The 18,465-nt window shown below is 42.6% G+C and overlaps 1 long non-coding RNA gene across 1 annotated transcript; it reads right to left on the bottom strand.

Annotated features, from left to right (window-relative positions):
• Positions 1 to 1,032: 1,032 nt before the first annotated feature.
• LOC135972939 (uncharacterized) lies at positions 1,033 to 6,697 on the bottom strand. Its single transcript, XR_010589552.1, has 2 exons — positions 6,572 to 6,697; positions 1,033 to 3,111 (listed from the first exon to the last, which is right to left on the bottom strand). It is a non-coding gene; the product is annotated as an uncharacterized LOC135972939 (long non-coding RNA).
• Between the last annotated feature and the right edge of the window lie 11,768 nt (positions 6,698 to 18,465).

The following is an 18,465-nucleotide window of genomic DNA, read 5'->3' as shown; positions in this document are numbered from 1 at the left end:
TAGATACCTAGAAATGAGAGGTGATTTGATAAGGGAGGAATTTTCCACACAGATCTTGGAATCATCTTTAAAAATAAGATTTATCAGTTACAGAATGGATTACTTTACAGCAAGGATGGTCATAGTGGAGTGATGATAATCTATAAGTGTATGAGCAAGCAATTTTATTTATTTTTTGTGCTAGTAAAAAAAGGGGACAGTTAACCCTCTGAAAACCAGTCTACTTTTGTAGAGACAAGCAGATGCCCTGCTGGAAATTGTTAAGCACCAACTCTGAAAATGTATGGTGTGTTTTTACTTCTCAGCAAATGAACTGAGAGCAGGTTCTTTTCTGGGAGAAAAACAGGGCCGCCCAGTCTTGAAGCCTTTAGTCACGTCATTAATCTCACCCATTTCAGTGCAGGATTGGTCCCTTAATGTACCGTTAAGAGGACTATCACTGAGGTTACGAAAATAGACTTTGGTAAATGATATTTGGGAAATATTTAAAAATAACTAGGGAGTACATCAACTCATCTAGATATTTGTCTAGTTTTACAACAGGCTACATAAAAAGCACTAGCAAAGTCAGTACAAACTAAAATTTCATACAGGCAATGACTTGTTTATACACTTGATGATTACCTGTTCTGTTCATTCCCTCTAGGGCACCTGGCATTGGCCACAGTCAGAAGACAGGACACTGGGTTAGATGGAACTTTGGTCTGACCCAGTATGGCCGCTCTTATGTCCTTATGTTCTATGCTCTATATACCATACACTGAAACGTAAGTACAATATTTATATTCCAATTGATTGAGTTTATAATTATATAGTAAAAATGAGAAAGTAAGCAAATTTTCAGTAATAGTGTGCTGTGACACATTTGTATTTTTATGTCTGATTTTCTAAGCAAGTACTTTTTAAGTGAGGTGAAACTTGGGAGTATGCAAGACAAATCAGACTCCTGAAAGGGGTACAGTTGTCTGGAAAGGTTGAGAGTCACTGGCTTGTACCATGCATGGCTCTAGATAATGCTAATAGTGCCCAAGGTTTTGAATATTTTTTAAGTTAAAAATTTTATTAAAGCTAACATTAAAAAAATTGTGTAATACATAGGTTGAGAAAAGTGTGTCCGGACATCTTCATATAGTGCTTAGATTATCCACAAATACAGAGTTTGTTTTTAAAAGTCATATGATACATAGCGTACATAATCAGCAATAACCTAAATTTAGGTTAATAAATTTAAGAATACAGTTTAGATATTAGCATTCAAGTATTTGGGTACATCACCCATGAGAAGCTGTACAGAGATTTGGTTGTGGAAAGCAAAATATATCAATGAGTGGAGATTGTCCCTCAGTTATTGAGAACTAGGGTAGGTTGTCCATTTAGGAAACATGATCTATCAGGGAAGTCTTTCAGTTACTTTCCTTGCTGCGCTTCTCATCGGCTTTCCAGCTCATCCCTCCTGGTATTGCCAGTGTCCAGTGATGTGTTCTATGTAGATGTCCCTTGACCATCTGATGGCATCTGAAACCATGAGTTGCCACATCAAATGAGCGTAGCACTGACCAATTCCGCATTCCCACTCGCCTGTTATTGGGGTCCCATGCACCCAAGGCTCCGACGATCAGCACATGTCTCTGAACCTGGTAACCCCTAGCTCTCAAGCTGTTGGCCAGACAGGCATATTTCTCCACCTTTCGAGCTCAGGCATTATGGAAGGCCGGGGTCCTGTTCTCAAAAGGCACTGTGACGTCCACCATGATGATCTTCTTCCGGTCCTTGTTGGTGATGATGATATCCGGTTGCAGTTGGCTGTCCGCTCTGGGGATGGTGGAGTTCACAGCAACCTTCCCTATGGGTGGTGGGATGGCTCAGACTAGGCGATCTTGGATGGCATTGGGTCGCAGCTGCCAGGCTCTGGAATGGGACTTGCAGCTACACAGGACATGGGGTAGTGTCTCATTGGCATAGCTGCATTTTCTACATTGCTTGTCCCAGTTCCCGTGGCGGACGGCTCCATTCAGCGGAATGCAGTTGAGCTGGGCCCTGTGAATTAATCTTCAGTTGGCAAATCAGGTGAAGCTGCCCCCAGGGAGGAAGTGGTTGCTGGTGTCCCATTTGCACGTCACCTCGAATGCCTTGCCCTGGTCCAGCTTCCGCTTCAGGTTTTCCACATACTGGCAGCGGATGGCATCTTTCAGGGTGCTCTCCAGTATTGTTCTGGCTTTCAGAGTGAGGATTGTGTGGTCCATGTTCTTCACCTGTGGCACCAGGACTCCCAGCTCCTGGCGTTCCTCGCACCACGTCCAGCAGCCGATACACTTCTCCAGTCGTCGTGTAGCATTGCAGGCACAAGTCCAGAGCGAAGCAAAGTTTTCCCTGTCTCTTCCAAATTCGCCTTCCAGCGAGCCGCTCAGGTAGGTGGTGACATCTTGGTTGGAGGGGGTCCTGGTAATTCGCTTCTTGATGACATCCTGCATGGCACTTTCTGCAATGTTCCTCACCATGGCATCCGGGCATGTCAGGAGGCGTGAGTGATCACTGCAACATCGCACAGATCACCCATATGAGGGACGTTGATGCCACCCTGCCTGTGTGAGATGTACACCAGCTTATTTCTGGCTTTTGGGGAAGAAACATCCACTTCTTTACTAGCTGCCTGATGGTGTAGTCTGCCTTGTTCGCCACGGCAGATCCCTCAGGATGAATGAGATATGGGGGGGATCAGAAAGGTGTTCAAGGTGTTGATCTTCTGCCATGGTGCCAGTAGAGAGGAGTCAATCCTGGCCAGGATCTCGCAGGATCTCCACAGTGGTATCCTAAGGTGTCTGCTGGATGCGGAAACCCCTGGGCATGCCGAGATGTTGGTATGCTTGCCCGTCCTCAAAGAAGATCATAGGTTTACCCTGGATCTGAAAAGACGTCACCGGGACTGAGTCCCTTCTACTGCCATCGATATGCAGGGATGCGCACTTCCTAGCATTGAAGCGGAGTCCCACCAGTTGGCAGCCTGGCTGGTGATGTCGAGCATTTGTTGGAGACACTCAGGGTTGTCTGCAATCAGGACCAGATCAGCTGAGTAGGCCAGGATATTCACGCTGTTGCCATAAAGGTTGAAACCTAATAGTGCCCAAGGATTTGAATATTTGTTAAGTTAATAATGTTTTCACGCCTCAGCTCATAGAAAGTTGAGAATAATTCCAAATGGAACATAGATTGTTTTTATATCACACACACTTTTCTTTCGTGCCTGCCATTTCAGTCCCACCACAGCTGCTCTTTCCTTTGTGGTGTGTAAGGTTGTTTGCTTTGATCGAGCATCTAAACAGTTGAGTCAGATGCTGCACGGCTTTAGTGGCCCCTTCTGATTGTAGGGCTGCCTTTTTGTTTATCTTTAAGCAGACACACATGGCTCTGAAAAGTGCTGCCCCTGCACTGCAGCCCAGTTCTCCTGTTTTATATCTTAGAGAAAGGCTGAATAAAAAAAATTGCACAATTTCTAATCCAATCATTTGGATGTTAAATAAAAGCAATACCAGCCACAGCCCTGATACTGCAGCCCTGTACAGGAAAATCCCAATGGAGCCCTATTAAACTGTCAGTTATCTCCACTGCTGATTAATATAGCATTGGAGCCACTAGCAATTGTAACTGGACAGCATGATAGGCATCAAGCAGGGAGAGAGTATAAAGTCGTTGTCTTCTATTAAGCAGAGCACCGGATTTCCTTCATCCTGAGAAATGCTGAGCACCTACAAATCCCTTTGACTTCAAGGGAAGTTGCAAATGCTTTGCACTTCTACGAATCAGGCTTTATATTAGAAATTTTGCCAGACCAACTAACCATAGATTCATAGATTCTAGGACTGGAAGGGACCTCGAGAGGTCATCCAGTCCAGTCCCCTGCCCGCATGGCAGGACCAAATACTGTCTAGACCATCCCTGATAGACATTTATCTAACCTACTCTTAAATAACTCCAGAGACGGAGATTCCACAACCTCCCTAGGCAATTTATTCCAGTGTTTAACCACCCTGACAGTTAGGAACTTTTTCCTAATGTCCAACCTAGACCTCCCTTGCTGCAGTTTAAACCCATTGCTTCTTGTTCTATCCTTAGAGGCTAAGGTGAACAAGTTTTCTCCCTCCTCCTTATGACATCCTTTTAAATACCTGAAAACTGCTATCATGTCCCCTCTCAGTCTTCTCTTTTCCAAACTAAACAAACCCAATTCTTTCAGCCTTCCTTCATAGGTCATGTTCTCAAGACCTTTTATCATTCTTGTTGCTCTTCTCTGGACCCTTTTCAATTTCTCCACATCTTTCTTGAAATGCGGTGCCCAGAACTGGACACAATACTCCAGCTGAGGCCTAACCAGAGCAGAGTAGAGCGGAAGAATGACTTTTCGTGTCTTGCTCACAACACACCTGTTAATACATCCCAGAATCATGTTTGCTTTTTTTTGCAACAGCATCACACTGTTGACTCATATTTAGCTTGTGGTCCACTATAACCCCTAGATCCTTTCTGCCGTACTCCTTCCTAGACAGTCTTTTCCCATTCTGTATGTGTGAAACTGATTTTTTCTTCCTAAGTGGAGCACTTTGCATTTGTCTTTGTTAAACTTCATCCTGTTTAACTCAGACCATTTCTCCAATTTGTCCAGATCACTTTGAATTATGACCCTGTCCTCCAAAGCAGTTGCAATCCCTCCCAGTTTGGTATTATCTGCAAACTTAATAAGCGTACTTTCTATGCCAATATCTAAGTCATTGATGAAGATATTGAACAGAGCCGGTCCCAAAACAGAGTAAATGGAGTCAACTCTAATATCCTGTGTATCTCGGCAGGGCTCAATAATTCCTATTATACTGACCAGGACTTTAAACAGGCACCTAACAGAGATAGTATCAGAGGGGTAGCCGTGTTAGTCTGAATCTGTAAAAAGCAACAGAGGGTCCTGTGGCACCTTTAAGACTAACAGAAGTATTGTGAGCATAAGCTTTCGTGGATAAGAACCTCACTTCTTCAGATGCAAGAAGTGAGGTTCTTACCCACGAAAGCTTATGCTCCCAATACTTCTGTTAGTCTTAAAGGTGCCACAGGACCCTCTGTTGCTTCTAACAGAGACAGTAAGTTATGAAGGTACCTAATACTATAAAGCAGGGGTCTCAAAGTCCAGTCCGTGGGCCATCAGCAGCCCGAGAACCTCCCCACTGCAGCCCGCGGAAGAGAGACGCATGCAGACACACTGCCAGCAATGACTGCTGCAGGTGCCGCCCCTCACAGCTCCTATTGGCTCAGGGAGAGGGACACAGATAGCATCACTAGTCGCCGGGCAGAGTCAGCCATTGAGGCAGCATCACTTTTTTCCCCATGAGGAATATAAACGAGTCAAAATACTGAACACAACTAACTGATGCACACCTTGCTGCAATCCTGAAGGTTTCAACTGCTCAGTCACTGAGGCCAAACATCAACAAACTGACAGAACTGAAGCGTTGCCAGGTGTCTGGCAAACAGTAAAAACTCTCTGGCAGGCGAAGAATTGTATAAAGTTGTATGACAGTTTTATTATTTCTAAGAAATTTGAAATAGAAAATACAATATAAACATTTTCTTTTCTGAACACCATCTTCAGTGACATTATTGGCCCACTGGGAGGATTTGAGACTGGCACTGGCCCTAAGGTAAATTGAGTTTGAGACCTCTGCTATAAAGGGTTATGTTAAATTAAATTGGGACTCTATTTTGACTGCCACAACAGCAGCCATGGAATGCTGGGACCATTTACATTTATGTGGAAAGGTACCACCCAAACAATATTCTCCCCAAGCTGACACTTTAGTTTGTTCCTTAACCGCCAGCTGGGGAAGGCTAGCGCCCAGCCTTGCCCCTTCCACGCCCCCTGCCGGAGGCCAGAGCACCCTCTCCCACCACTGGCTAGGCTAGATCCCCCGAGCCCTGGACCGCCAGAAGGGAGAGTGGAGCCATGCTGAATGGGAAGCAGGAGGGATGGGCCTGGGGGCAGAGTGTGGGCGTGGCCACACCTGGCTGTTTGGGGAGGCACAGCCTCCCCCAGCCTATGATACCTGCCGCCCATGCTTGAGATGACTTTAGAAAGATTTGCTATTAATGTGTAGGAGAGACAGGATTCAGCCTCTCTAGCCTACCATTATATCATGCAGGTTTTATTTTGAAACACAAATGGTCTTGTGGCTCAGGGTCAAGAAGCCGACGGTGCTCAGGGTGGTTGGATATCACGCTGCCCTGCATGTATGTCACCTGGGCTCCTTCGTGCACAACTAGGAAGCCAATACAATGAGAGCAAATTTCTTCTCCTAGCTTTTGCAAAGAAGTTTGGAGAATAATACTTAGCAAGTACAGTACACTGTATAAAAGTACACTGAAGTTAATGGGCAAGCTCTACTGCCCACGGAACAGCTTTATTTTTCTCCTTGACCCAAAGTGACTTATTTATTTAACACTGAGGGGGTCTTTTCCTCCTCCCCAGATTGGTGGGGTGGGGCAGTACAAAACTTTTCCCTCTGCCCCTCCTCCTCTGCTTTTGGGTACTTACCCTGTGTGTGTGTCTTAAGGGGTATCACCCTTATAAGGCTTTCCTCAAACCTTCCTTTGACTATTTCTGGGCAGATCTAAAAGTGCCTTTGCAGCCACATGCTTGCTTCTTCTGAGCTCAGCTCTTACTTCCTTTTCCTGTCTCTAAGCTCAGCTTCCAAAGTACATTCCATTCCATTTAAAGACACAGTACCCTCTCCAGAGCCACTCCTGGAGCTAACTTGGTGACGTTTCCAACATTTAATAAAACACATTTATAATATTATTAATCATTTTAAGTGTTAGGAGTTTGCAGTTGCTAGTTATTTCCCCAAAGTATTGATGAAAGGCAAGTGGTGATGTTATACATCAGGAATGCTCTAAGGTCGTCCCTTTGGGCAGCAAGGACTTAGTAACTGAATAACAGTCTTCATGGAGCCTATCCTGGCTCCAAAAATGCTCCTACTAAAGGTTTGCAAAATATTCCAAACATTCAAAACACAAAATAAACACCCAGATGAGGACAAATTCATCCCTGGTGGAATTCCAATGAAGTTAACATTTATAATCACATGGATTTCCACCAGGGATGAATTTGATGCATGAGTTGTTTACACTCAAAGCAAGGAGGAGTGCCAACACACTGGTAGAAATTGTAAATAAGTAAACAAAATTAACCAGTGTGAATATTGTTCAAACCTCAGAGAACTCTGGAAAATATAGGGGGGAAATCATATCAATTAAATGACTTTGAAAAATGTGAAGTACTGCAGTCCTGTTTCTTAGAGATTTATGACTGAGCAAGGTCAGCATATTAAAAAAACCTCTCTGCTTTGTAATCTACATGGAATATACTTTTTGAGAGAGTTGTGTGGTCGGTATGTTATTGGAGAATTTCACTGGGTTATTCTAATTTCTTTTGATGTATGTATTTCAGGGGCTTACACTTTTAAATTATAAAAATAGTCATCATTACAATGAAATCAAAAAATTATATCAGCTATATATAATTGACAGTCTGCATCTTGGCTGACACACCAGAGATTAAACTAAAGATCTGCTTGAGCTAAAGCTCTGTAACTGGTGTCTGTGAAAGAAGCATGGCCTATAGATCAGAAAGAGTGGATGGAGTGGCACTCAGACTCACCAGTGGGTCACATACGCACATGTAGCCAATATATTATATGCTTACTCCACTCCTGTCAGTCCTAATCTCCAAATCTGTCTCATTGAAAGGATTTGCTAACACTTGTGTGCAAAAAATTCCAGTGTGTACCGTATGATGTTTCACACCCTCTTCTCCCTTTTTATTTCATTTTTAAAATCATATTATCAAGATTTGTTTTTTTTAGGGGTGGAGGCTCAGGATGGTTTTCAAACTTGTTCCGCTGCTTGGGCAGGGAAAGGCCCTGGTGGGCCAGGCCGTATCCGCAGGTTCGGCCGATCGCGGCTCCCAGTGGCCGCAGTTCGCTGCTCCAGGCCAAAGGGAGCTGCTGGAAGGGCTGAGGGACATACTGGCCGCTGCCTCCAGCAGCTCCCATTGGTATACAAAGTGGCCTGGCCCGGCCCGCCAGGGGCTTTCCCTGCACAAGCAGCAGAACAAGTTTGGGAATCACTGCTCTACTGCATTGTGCAGCCCAGATACCAGTAGGGTAGCTGACATGGGCCCAAGTCCCAGACCACAGCTGAATTAATGCAATCCAGGACCCAAGGTGCACACAGACACACCCCATGGACCCACCCTCCTGCAGTGCAGTTCTGCACTTATGTGGGGTGGCAGTGGAAGGAGCCACCATCCCAGGAGCCATTTGCTATGGGGGGCCCTTTGGGGGCAGGCTGGGGCCTCCCCCTCTCTGGACAAATGCTCCCTGTCTTCAGGTGGGTTGGGAGATCTGTCCTGGAGGAGGGAGGAATCAGCCTCCTTGAAGCAGTGGACTCTCAGGGGGAGAAAAGAAAGAACCAATACCACCACAGCACAGAATGTACCTGGATTCTATAGTGCATGGGCCTGGTGGATCTCTGCGTATGAGCAACAAGTACTAGGATGTGTGGGCTTCAAAATCTTTTATTTGCATGAAAAAATGCCACAAACCTGAATAAAACCCCAGCCTAAAACCACGCAATGATTTTTGTTAAATGCAATTTCTGAGCTGACAGCGTTTCTTTAACTGCAACCAGCTATGGAAGAACAAATTGCACTCCATTCTCCCAGAGCTCCACTTGAGATCATGTTATAATGGAAAGAATGCCATGCAGCAAGGTCCAGAGTTGACCACCATCCCCTTGCGCTGTACGAGACTTTCCCATCCCCACCACAGAAATGGCAACAGAAAAGAGAAATTCAGCTTTGATGAAGAATTGCCAAATCCCAGCCAATAACAAAAGCCAACAGAAGAGGCAGCCAGAGGGTTGTCTATTAAATGTACTATTCACGACAGCGTGTTTAATATTAATAAACTACCACAGAGAGCCCAGCCTCCCCCACCCCAGACCTTGGTTTGATCTCAACCTTTCATAGAGCTTCACCAGCTGGTGCTGCATTATCTCCCCTGGGCCGGTGGAGGCTGGGGTGGGGGGTGAGGCTGGGGCTCCTAAGTGCCACGTTGTCATCACCGCCTCCATTTCCCCGCCAGCCGGACAGAAAGCAGAAGCAGCTGCATCTGGGCCACAGCTATGCACAGAGAGAGCTGGGCCCCAATCCCTGCCTCGGTCAGCCATTGGTAAGATGTGCTCCCTCCCCATTCCTAGGATAGGACCAGCTCGCCACTTCCCTGCCCACCTCCAGGATGGGGCAGGCCCACTAACCTCCGCCCCTCCTACCCCCCACGAGCAACCACAGTCTCAGCAGGGAGACAGAAGCAGGGGCACGGACACAACTTTGCCCTTCCCCCAAAGACTTTTTCTGAAATGATGCCCCTGAACTACAAGCACCTCACAACAAAGAGCAACAGTCTCCAACAGATTTTCCTACAATGCATTAACTGTCCAGCATTCAGAGCCCTGTTACCTTTGAGACTGCACATGTGTGGGAGGGAAACTGGCCATGATCATAACGCACATGTGCCAGTGTGTGATTGTGAAATGCTTTTAAACCATATTTAGGGTTATTAAAGTCCTCAGGAAAATGCTGAATACTTTTTTCTCCCCTCTGTTTATGGGTTTGTTTGTTTTTTAATCTTTTCTGGTACATCTTTTCTTAATTGGACCTTTCACGATCTGTGTGAAAGAACTGGGTCAAAAAGATGGGAATATTTCATCTATCTCCTAAAAGGTTTGTGTGAAACACTCTCTGATCTCTTTCGCCTGTACTCACTTTCTATTTATTAAAAGTGCTGCCTCTTAAAAGCCATCCTGTCGCACGCTTTAGCATGGAAGAGAGTCACTTCCAAAAGCAAACTATTTCACGGTTAGTTTGTAATTCTATCTCCTTTACAGAAAGCAGAAATAATCAGGACCACCAGTCAGGCCATGTGACTGCAGCCCATTTCTGAAGGCCACAAGTAATCAGCTGAAAGGCTCGCATTCCAGTAACTCAGGAGGGATATTTTGAAAGGCCCATGCTGTGGGAGGATTTCCTAATGTAATAGGAGCCATAAGACTCAAAACACATTCCTACTCTTGTGAAATTACTACAGCTAGACAGCATACAGATACAGGAAGACAAAAGCTTTCTTCTGTTGACTTCATCCCACTTCGGACAGCTGTAATCACCCCATGGGAGGAGAATAGGAAACTCTTAAGATTTTATATTTTAAATGTTCAGAGTTTAATAATTTAAAACAACTGTTCTTTACAATTCTTCTTCTTCAGAAGAATTTTGTCTAAGTTCCAGTTCTGAAGAATGAAGTGTCCCCCATCATTCTTCAAATTAACAGGGACGGAGGATGTACTGGGCCTGTCTTTAATATTCCAGGCAGAGAATACAATTTACATGTATCCTTGGTGTAGATTGTAAAAATAAAAAAGATAACACTAACTCCGTTAGTCAGAATTGTACTCAGAATTTATTTATGTGGTAAAAGATGTTAAAGAAATTAAATATCAGGGGGTAGCTGTGTTAGTCTGTAGCCACAAAAACAACGAGGAGACCAGTGGCACCTTAAAGACTAACAGATTTATTTGGGCATAAGCTTTCATGGATAAAAAACCTACTTCTTCAGATGCGTGGAGAAATTAAGCTAATAGCTCCACACCGGGGGTGGGGGTGGGGGAGATTAACATTGGGTCTGAGGGGCTTAGCTAGAACTGCTGCAACAACCCTAGTACTTGGGTGGGGTACTACTTCATTGCCATATTGCTGTGTTTTGTTTTAAAGGCATGGTGGATGGGAGTAAGCAATTCCTTTGTCTGGCCAAGGAATCCCAGATAGGGTGACTCCAGTTGGATATTGGCTCTGATTGGATACCTCTCCAAGGGGGAGTGGTTTCAAGGGACACATTCTCTATGCCAGGTTAAGAACACAAAAGAAAAAGACTTTGTAAACTGTGTTTAGGGCAGGACTAGAAGTTAGAGTTGATAACTCTCAGCCCTCCTTTTGCTAGATATGAACTATTTTAGATACAAGTTGATGGCAAGGTGAGGCCTTCATGGCAAGGGAAACCCTGGCAGCACCTGTATTAAGCATGATTTAAGTAGTGATGTTGTCACATCACTTTCCTGGCCAGTGTTTAGTAGACAGGGCCATAGGACCACATCCACAAAAGGACACAGATTCCTAATGGCATCTAGATGCCTTAGGCCTCTAAATCCAACATTTAAGCACCACTCAGCTATCACTTAACTTTGCAGAAAACTAAAGTCTACTAGACACCTAAGTGTGTGCAAGTGAGTATGTGCACAACACCGCAGTCTAGGTGCCTGTCTCATGTCTATGCCACAGCAGGATCCTCAAACTAGGTATCCCCAGTCTATCTTGTCTGCTCTGAACATGCCTAACCCCACATAAATCAGCTAGGGGTGGTGGGGAGAATGTGGTGGTACCCTCACCCTTCTAACTTTTTTAGGGCAGTGGTTAGTGCACTGCCCTAGGATGCAGGGGACCTGAGTTCAGTTCCACTTCCCCTCTGCCTAATGTGGAGAAGGAATTTGAACTTGGGTCTCCCTCCCTCTGAGGCAAGTACTCTAGACACTGGACTGCAGGGTATTCTAGGGCAGAGCTCTGCTGTTGAAGCTGTTCCATTGTTTCTTAAATATTCATTGGACCAAAGACAGAGTGTGAAAACTTCTCTAGAGCCCTGTGGGCAATGCACTCACCTGGGAGGTGGGTGACCCAGGCTCCAGTCCACTGCCTCCAGGGACTACTTGAATATTGATACACAGTGGAACAGCTTCAGCAGGATAGATTGAGAGAACCCTGGTGCACAATACCAAATGTCCTAGTGGTTAGGGCACTCACTGGGGAGGTAGGAGACCCAAGTTCCAATCCCTTCTCCTGATCAAGTCAAGGGGAAAATTGAAGCTAGCGTTCTCACATTCCAGGGAAGTGCTCTAACCAATGGGCTGAAAATTATAAGGGGGTACCAACTCCCTGCCCACTACAGTTTCTTACAAAAAATTTCTTCAGGTACCTAACTGCAGGAGAGGTTTTGTGTCTGAGAATCCCAAACAGAAGTAGGTTCCTCCCTCTTGGCCAGACTTAAGCACTTAGGTCCTCTTGAGGGGCAGGGTTTAAGCCACACCCTCTCCTCAGCATTTCTTATTAGTTAGCTTAAGTAGCTCCCTGCTCAATATGCTGATTTCTGTGAATCCCATTCTTAGGCGCCTAACTCTCCTCATGCACAGTATAAGGAGCTTAACTCAGGGCTGTGGGATTCCACTGGGTGACAAGGTGCCTAGAAATTAGGTGTTGCAATGCTAAGTGTTGCAACGTCAAAGTCCCTTTGTGGATCTAGCCCAGGGGTAGGCAACCTATGGCATGCATGCCAAAGGCGGCACACGAGCTGATTTTCAGTGGCACTCACACTGCCTGGGTCCTGGCGGCTCTGCATTTTAATTTAATTTTAAATGAAGCTTCTTAAACATTTTAAAAACCTTATTTACTTTACATACAACAATAGTTTAGTTCTATAGTATAGACTTATAGAAAGAGACCGTCTAAAAACGTTAAAATGTATTCCTGGCACGCAAAACCTTAAATCAGAGTGAATAAATGAAGCTTTGGCAAACCACTTCCGAAAGGTTTCTGACCCCTGATCTAGCCCATCATGACTGATGGATTCAGGCAGCAATTCTGTTACGACTATGCTGTCACTCACTTTGATAACCAAGTCTTTGACAATGTTATATTGCCATTACATTTCCAGTTCTCAGCGGTTCTCAAACTGTGGGTCATGAACCCCTTTTAGTGGGGCTGCCAGGGCTGGCTTAGACTTGCTGGGGCCCAGGCCTACAGCCTGAGCCCCACTGCCTGGGCCTCAATCTGAAGCCTGAGGGCTTCAGCACTGCGGGGTGGGGCTCAGGTTACAGGCCCCCTGCCTGGGGCTGAAGCCCCCACCCAGGATAGTGGGGCTCAGGCAGGCTCAAGCTTCGGGCCCCACTTCTGGGGTCATACAGTAGTTTTTGTTGTCAGAAGTGGGTTGCAGTGCAATGAAGTTTGAGAGCCCCTGCAGTACTGCCAATCCTAAGCATTCAAAAATCACAAGCCAGGCCTCAAAACTCCTACGACTAATTTTAAATTCATGAAATTAAAAAAAAAAAAATTTGGATTCTTTTCCTTTGCCTTCTGCAGTCTGAGCCTCTAGAGTGCACTGTATCGTGTATTCAAACGTTTATTCACAGCCATGAGGGATAGAAACTTGCTTTAAAAAAAAAAAAAAAGCTGAGATTCTCATGTAATTACTTGACTCCAGGGGACAGGGCTGTAAGAAAAAACACTAAATACCATAAGCCTGCTGATAAAATTGTGAGAGATGGCAACGCTGTGTAACAGTCTTCTGGAAACTATCTGAGTATTATGGTCACAAGAAATTTCCTCCTCCCCTAAAGTCCTGGAATCACAAAGGCTACACCTGATTTATTTTCAGGAGGATCCTCCGCTGCACATCAATGAACTCGCAGACCTCTCTGCTACTTCCAATAAAAAGTAGCAGCAGCATACGGTGAAAACCCTTATTAAAACCCTAGATTTACAGCCAAAGCAGCCCACTGTATTTTCAGAAAAAAATAACACTAAATAAAGAGAGACTATACTATTTAAAAGAAATAAGCTGATGTCAGGATGTTAGTTCCCTTAATCTTCCTTAAGGCTTAGTACAAGCAGCAGCGGGATCAACAGAAGTTTACACTAAATCTTCAGTATCCAGCACTGTATTTTGCTTTCATGTTACCATAGAGAGAATTGGCAATAAGCAGGTGTACCCACGAGGACAATGGAGAGACCAAAAATATCTACCGTTTCTCAGAAGAGCTCTTTGGCGCAAACGATTCAGCACTTTACAGTATTGCAATGTCGTCCACAGAAATAAACTACAAGATGCTGGTTATCCTAAATCCACCTGTATCCTTCTACATCCCTTTCTGAAATGGTAAATGTAACATGATCCAGATGGGGAAAATAGAAATAATTCACTATAATATATGAACCATATACACAAGGGAATTATACATATTCACCATAAATATGCTTAACTTGCATCTAATTTTCTGTTCTGTTAGACACCCGCTTTTTAAAATAGTATGGTAACATTGAAAGTATTTCTCCACTTAATTATCAGAGAAATTCAAGAAAGATATAAGATTCAGTAAGCAGTAGGCAATTTTCTTAAACCATACTTGTAAGGAAGAGACTGGCCTTTAAAATCCATGGGTATTTTTTTAATGTGATCTTTTAAAGAGAAGCTTTGAATTGCTAAATATCTACCATTTTTATATTGACCTAATGAAGGGTATTAGTTCAGCCAGAATTGTGTTTTGTAAAGTTATTACATGGCATGTTTCCAAACTCTTATGAACTACATCTGGTTCATGATTTTCTAAGATTCCAGATAGATGCCTCTGAGCGGAATTGTCATCTCACAGCTCAGTGAGGGATTTTAAAATACAATTCACAGCTCACCATCCTCAGATGTAGTATATTGAGCTAATAATTGACACAAAACAGCTTTATCTATGACAGTTTGATGAAGTAGGATAAATCTGTCTCTTTAATTATTAAAACAGTGACATTTATAGGGAGCTTTTAATTGTTCGTATGACCCAAATTTTACCTAGTGCTACTTTGCAGAGACATTGGAAGTTTTTTAACCCTCCATTCTACTTTAAAGGTGTAATGGACACATACCTCCCATTTGACTCCATACCACAGTAGCTGTGAAATACTAGCATATCAGCTTGGATCTGCTCCTTCACATATGCCATTCCTATCATCCTTTTAAAAACTGTATTTTCTATTTCATAAGGAAACTTGAAAATACTTTTCCAAACTGATGATAAAGCTTTAGAAATGGACAGCAGCAAATCTTCCATGGTGTCTTTTCAAACAGAGCAGTGTTAATATTCAGATAGGCTTTTGTGGTAGCAGTATTGACAACCCCCCAAAATTCAAAATCATGAGTCAAGGCCCTCCACAATAATGAAATATTTAAAATAGGGCTGTGGATTAATCACAGTTAACTCATGCAATTAACTTAAACAAAATTAATTGCGATTAATCGCACTGTTAAACAATATAATACCAATTGAAATTTATTAAATATTTTTGGATGTTTTTCTACATTCTCAAATATATCGATTTCAATTACAACACAGAATACAAAGTGTACAGTGCTCACTTTATGTTATTTTTTATTACAAATATTTGCACGGAAAAAATGATAAACAAAATATAGTATTTTTCAATTCATCTCATACAAGTAGTGTAGTGCAAACTCTATCATGAAAGTGCAACTTACAAATGTAGGGGTTTTTTGTTAGATAACTGCACTCAAAAACAATGTAAAACTTTAGAGCCTACAAGTCCAGTCAGTCCTACTTCTTGTTCAGCCAATTGCTGAGAGAAACAAGTTTGTTTACATTTACGGGAGATAACGCTACCCACTTCTTAATTACAATATCACCTAAAAGTGAGAACAGGCGTTCACATGGCACTGTTGTAGCTGGTGTCGCAAGATATTTGCGTGCCAGATGTGCTACAGATTCATATGCCTCTTCATGCTTTGGCCATCATTCCAGGAGACATGCTTTCATGCTAATGACGCTCATTTAAAAATTAATGCATTAATTAAATTTGCTACTGAACTCCTTGGGGGAGAATTGTATGTCTCCTGCTCTGTTTTATCCACATTCTGCCATATATTTCATGTTATAGCAGTCTCGGATGATGATTCAGCACACGTTGTTTGTTTTAAGAACACTTTCAGTACAAATCTGACAAAATGTAAAGAAGATACCAATGTGAAATTTCTAAAGATAGCTACAGCACTTGACCCAAGATTTAAGAATCTGAAGTGCTTTCCAAAATCTGAGAGGGATGAGGTGTGGAGCATGCTTTCAGAAGTCTTAAAAGAGCAACACTCTGATGCAGAAACTACAGAAGCCAAACCACGAAAAAAGAAAATCAAACTGCTGCTGGTGGCATCTGACTCAGATGATGAAAATGAACATGCATCGGTCCGAACTGCTTTGGATCATTATCGAGCAGAACCCGTCATCAGCATTGACGCATGTTCTCTGGAATGGTGGTTGAAGCATCAAGGGACATATGAATCTTTAGCACATCTGGCATGTAAATATCTTGTGACAAGGCTACAACAGTGCCATGCAGACACCTGTTCCCACTTTCAGGTGACATTGTAAACAAGTAGCGGGCACCATTATCTCCTGCAAATGTAAACAAACTTGTTTCTCTGAGCAATTAGCTGAACAAGTAGTAGAACTGATTGGACTCTAAAGACTGTAGACTCTAAAGTTTTACATTATTTTATTTTGGAATGCAGGGTTTTTTGTACATAATTCTACATTTGCAAGTTCAACTTTCATGAAAAAGACAATTGAAAAAATATAATTTTGTTTTTTACAGTGCAAATACTTATAATAAAAAATAAATATAAAGTGAACACCGTACACTTTGTATTCTGTGTTGTAATTTAAATTTATATATTTGAAAATGTAGAAAACGTCCAAAAATATTTAAATAAATGGTATTTTATTATTAACAGTGCGATTAATCGAGATTCATTTTTTTAATTGCTTGACAGCCCTAATTTAAAACTTTTTATTTGCCTTCTTATTTTAACCCTTTAGGGATCACGTTGTCAAGCTTTTCTCCTCAACCGTGTGGGCTATAAACTTACTCTTAAACGGAGACTGTCACGAATCACCTGACTTCAGGAGTTGAGGCTTTAAAAAAAAACACTAAATATTATGACTATGGATAAAATCATGCGAGATGGCAATGCAGCAATGTTGATAACATTTCAGTTGACAATATGAATGTTTTACAAAACATTGAAAAGTTAGATATTTTAAAATGTTTCACAAAATATTTCTCTTGCTTTTTGACAGCTCTCTGAAACAGAAAGGGAAATGGGTTCTCTCTCTAATACTGATGTCCTTTACTACTCAAATTACAGGATAATGTCTTCAGCAGGAGGCTCAGACAATTAATGTTAAATGCAATGAATAAGTAATTCCCTGAGGAATATACTTCACTATTGCTTTTACATTCAATTTGTCAGAGCCTCAGGACACAGCAAAGTTCTGAAACTTCAGCATGTTTTGCAGAAGTTTACAGAAAGCTGAAATGGAAGTTTTTATGTTTATTCAGTTAATGGAAACCCATGATTTTGATGTTCTGGCCTGAGAAAAAGTTACAGGGGGTCAAAAGCGGGGGAAACCCTCAAAATACCATTAACTGTTTGGTTACATTTTTGTGGCCACTTTGGCATCTCTCTGGCATTCCCCTCATCCTGCCAGTGTTTGTTGTTCTTCCTCTCTTCCCTAGTTAATGCATTTACCTCAATTTAGCTAATGAGCAACTCACCCAATGCAGCCATCTCTCTGAAGTACTGCATACTATCAAAGCACTATCGTCCCTTCTTGCCAACCTTTCCATCTGCTGCCACAGTAGGGGAATTGAGAAAGCTCTGCCTAGCTCCAGCCCTGTTGCTGGAAACTCTCTGCCCTCTGCTATTACCTCTAACTCTATGTCTTGCAATAGTACTGGTGACTTTAAACATATGACAATCCTCCTATCAGATGTTTAAAATTATTATTTTTAAAATGTAAATGTTTGTTGTTGTGTTTGCACAAAAAATGTAGCCAAATAATCACAGGTTGGGGAATAAAGATAACTTGTGACCATTTTTACTATTGATTTGCATGATACAATGTGAATAATGTCTGATTTCTCTCCCAGAGCTGAGCTCTGATTATATCACAGCAACCTCATCAATATAGAATGCTTCTGAACTTTAAAAACATATGGAACTGTTACACCACATGTGCATGAAGCATTCACTTTCTCAGTTTGTGCAGAATCCAGAACCATATGTTGAAATGGAGGGATTCCATTTCCTTCTGCCCCTGTTTTGCTAATACTTGTTTTAGAGTCACGTACTTTTAAACACAGTTGACAAACCTAGCCCTGGAATAGGGTAGTGTTGTTACATTTATTACTAAATAAAGTTCACAATAACATGCTATTTTTTCTATTAATTATATAAGCAGGAAAAAGCCTCATTATTAGCATCCTAGTTGTGGTCCAAATGTGGACACGTGACCCCAAACCTGTCTGCACAGTTATACTGTAAGCTCTCTGGGGCATGGATTATCTGTTTGTTCTGTGTTTGCACAGTGCCTAGCACAATTGTCTCCTGGTCCATGACTGGGGCTCCCAGCCCCAACAGTAATATAAAGTATAATCATAATTATATGGTTTCATTGCATCTGTTCACCGATGTACTGCTCATGAAAAGACAA

Source organism: Chrysemys picta, chromosome 7 (genome assembly GCF_011386835.1).
Source record: "Chrysemys picta bellii isolate R12L10 chromosome 7, ASM1138683v2, whole genome shotgun sequence".
Classification (NCBI taxonomy): domain Eukaryota; kingdom Metazoa; phylum Chordata; order Testudines; family Emydidae; genus Chrysemys; species Chrysemys picta.
This window is presented reverse-complemented; position numbering and strand designations above follow the sequence as displayed.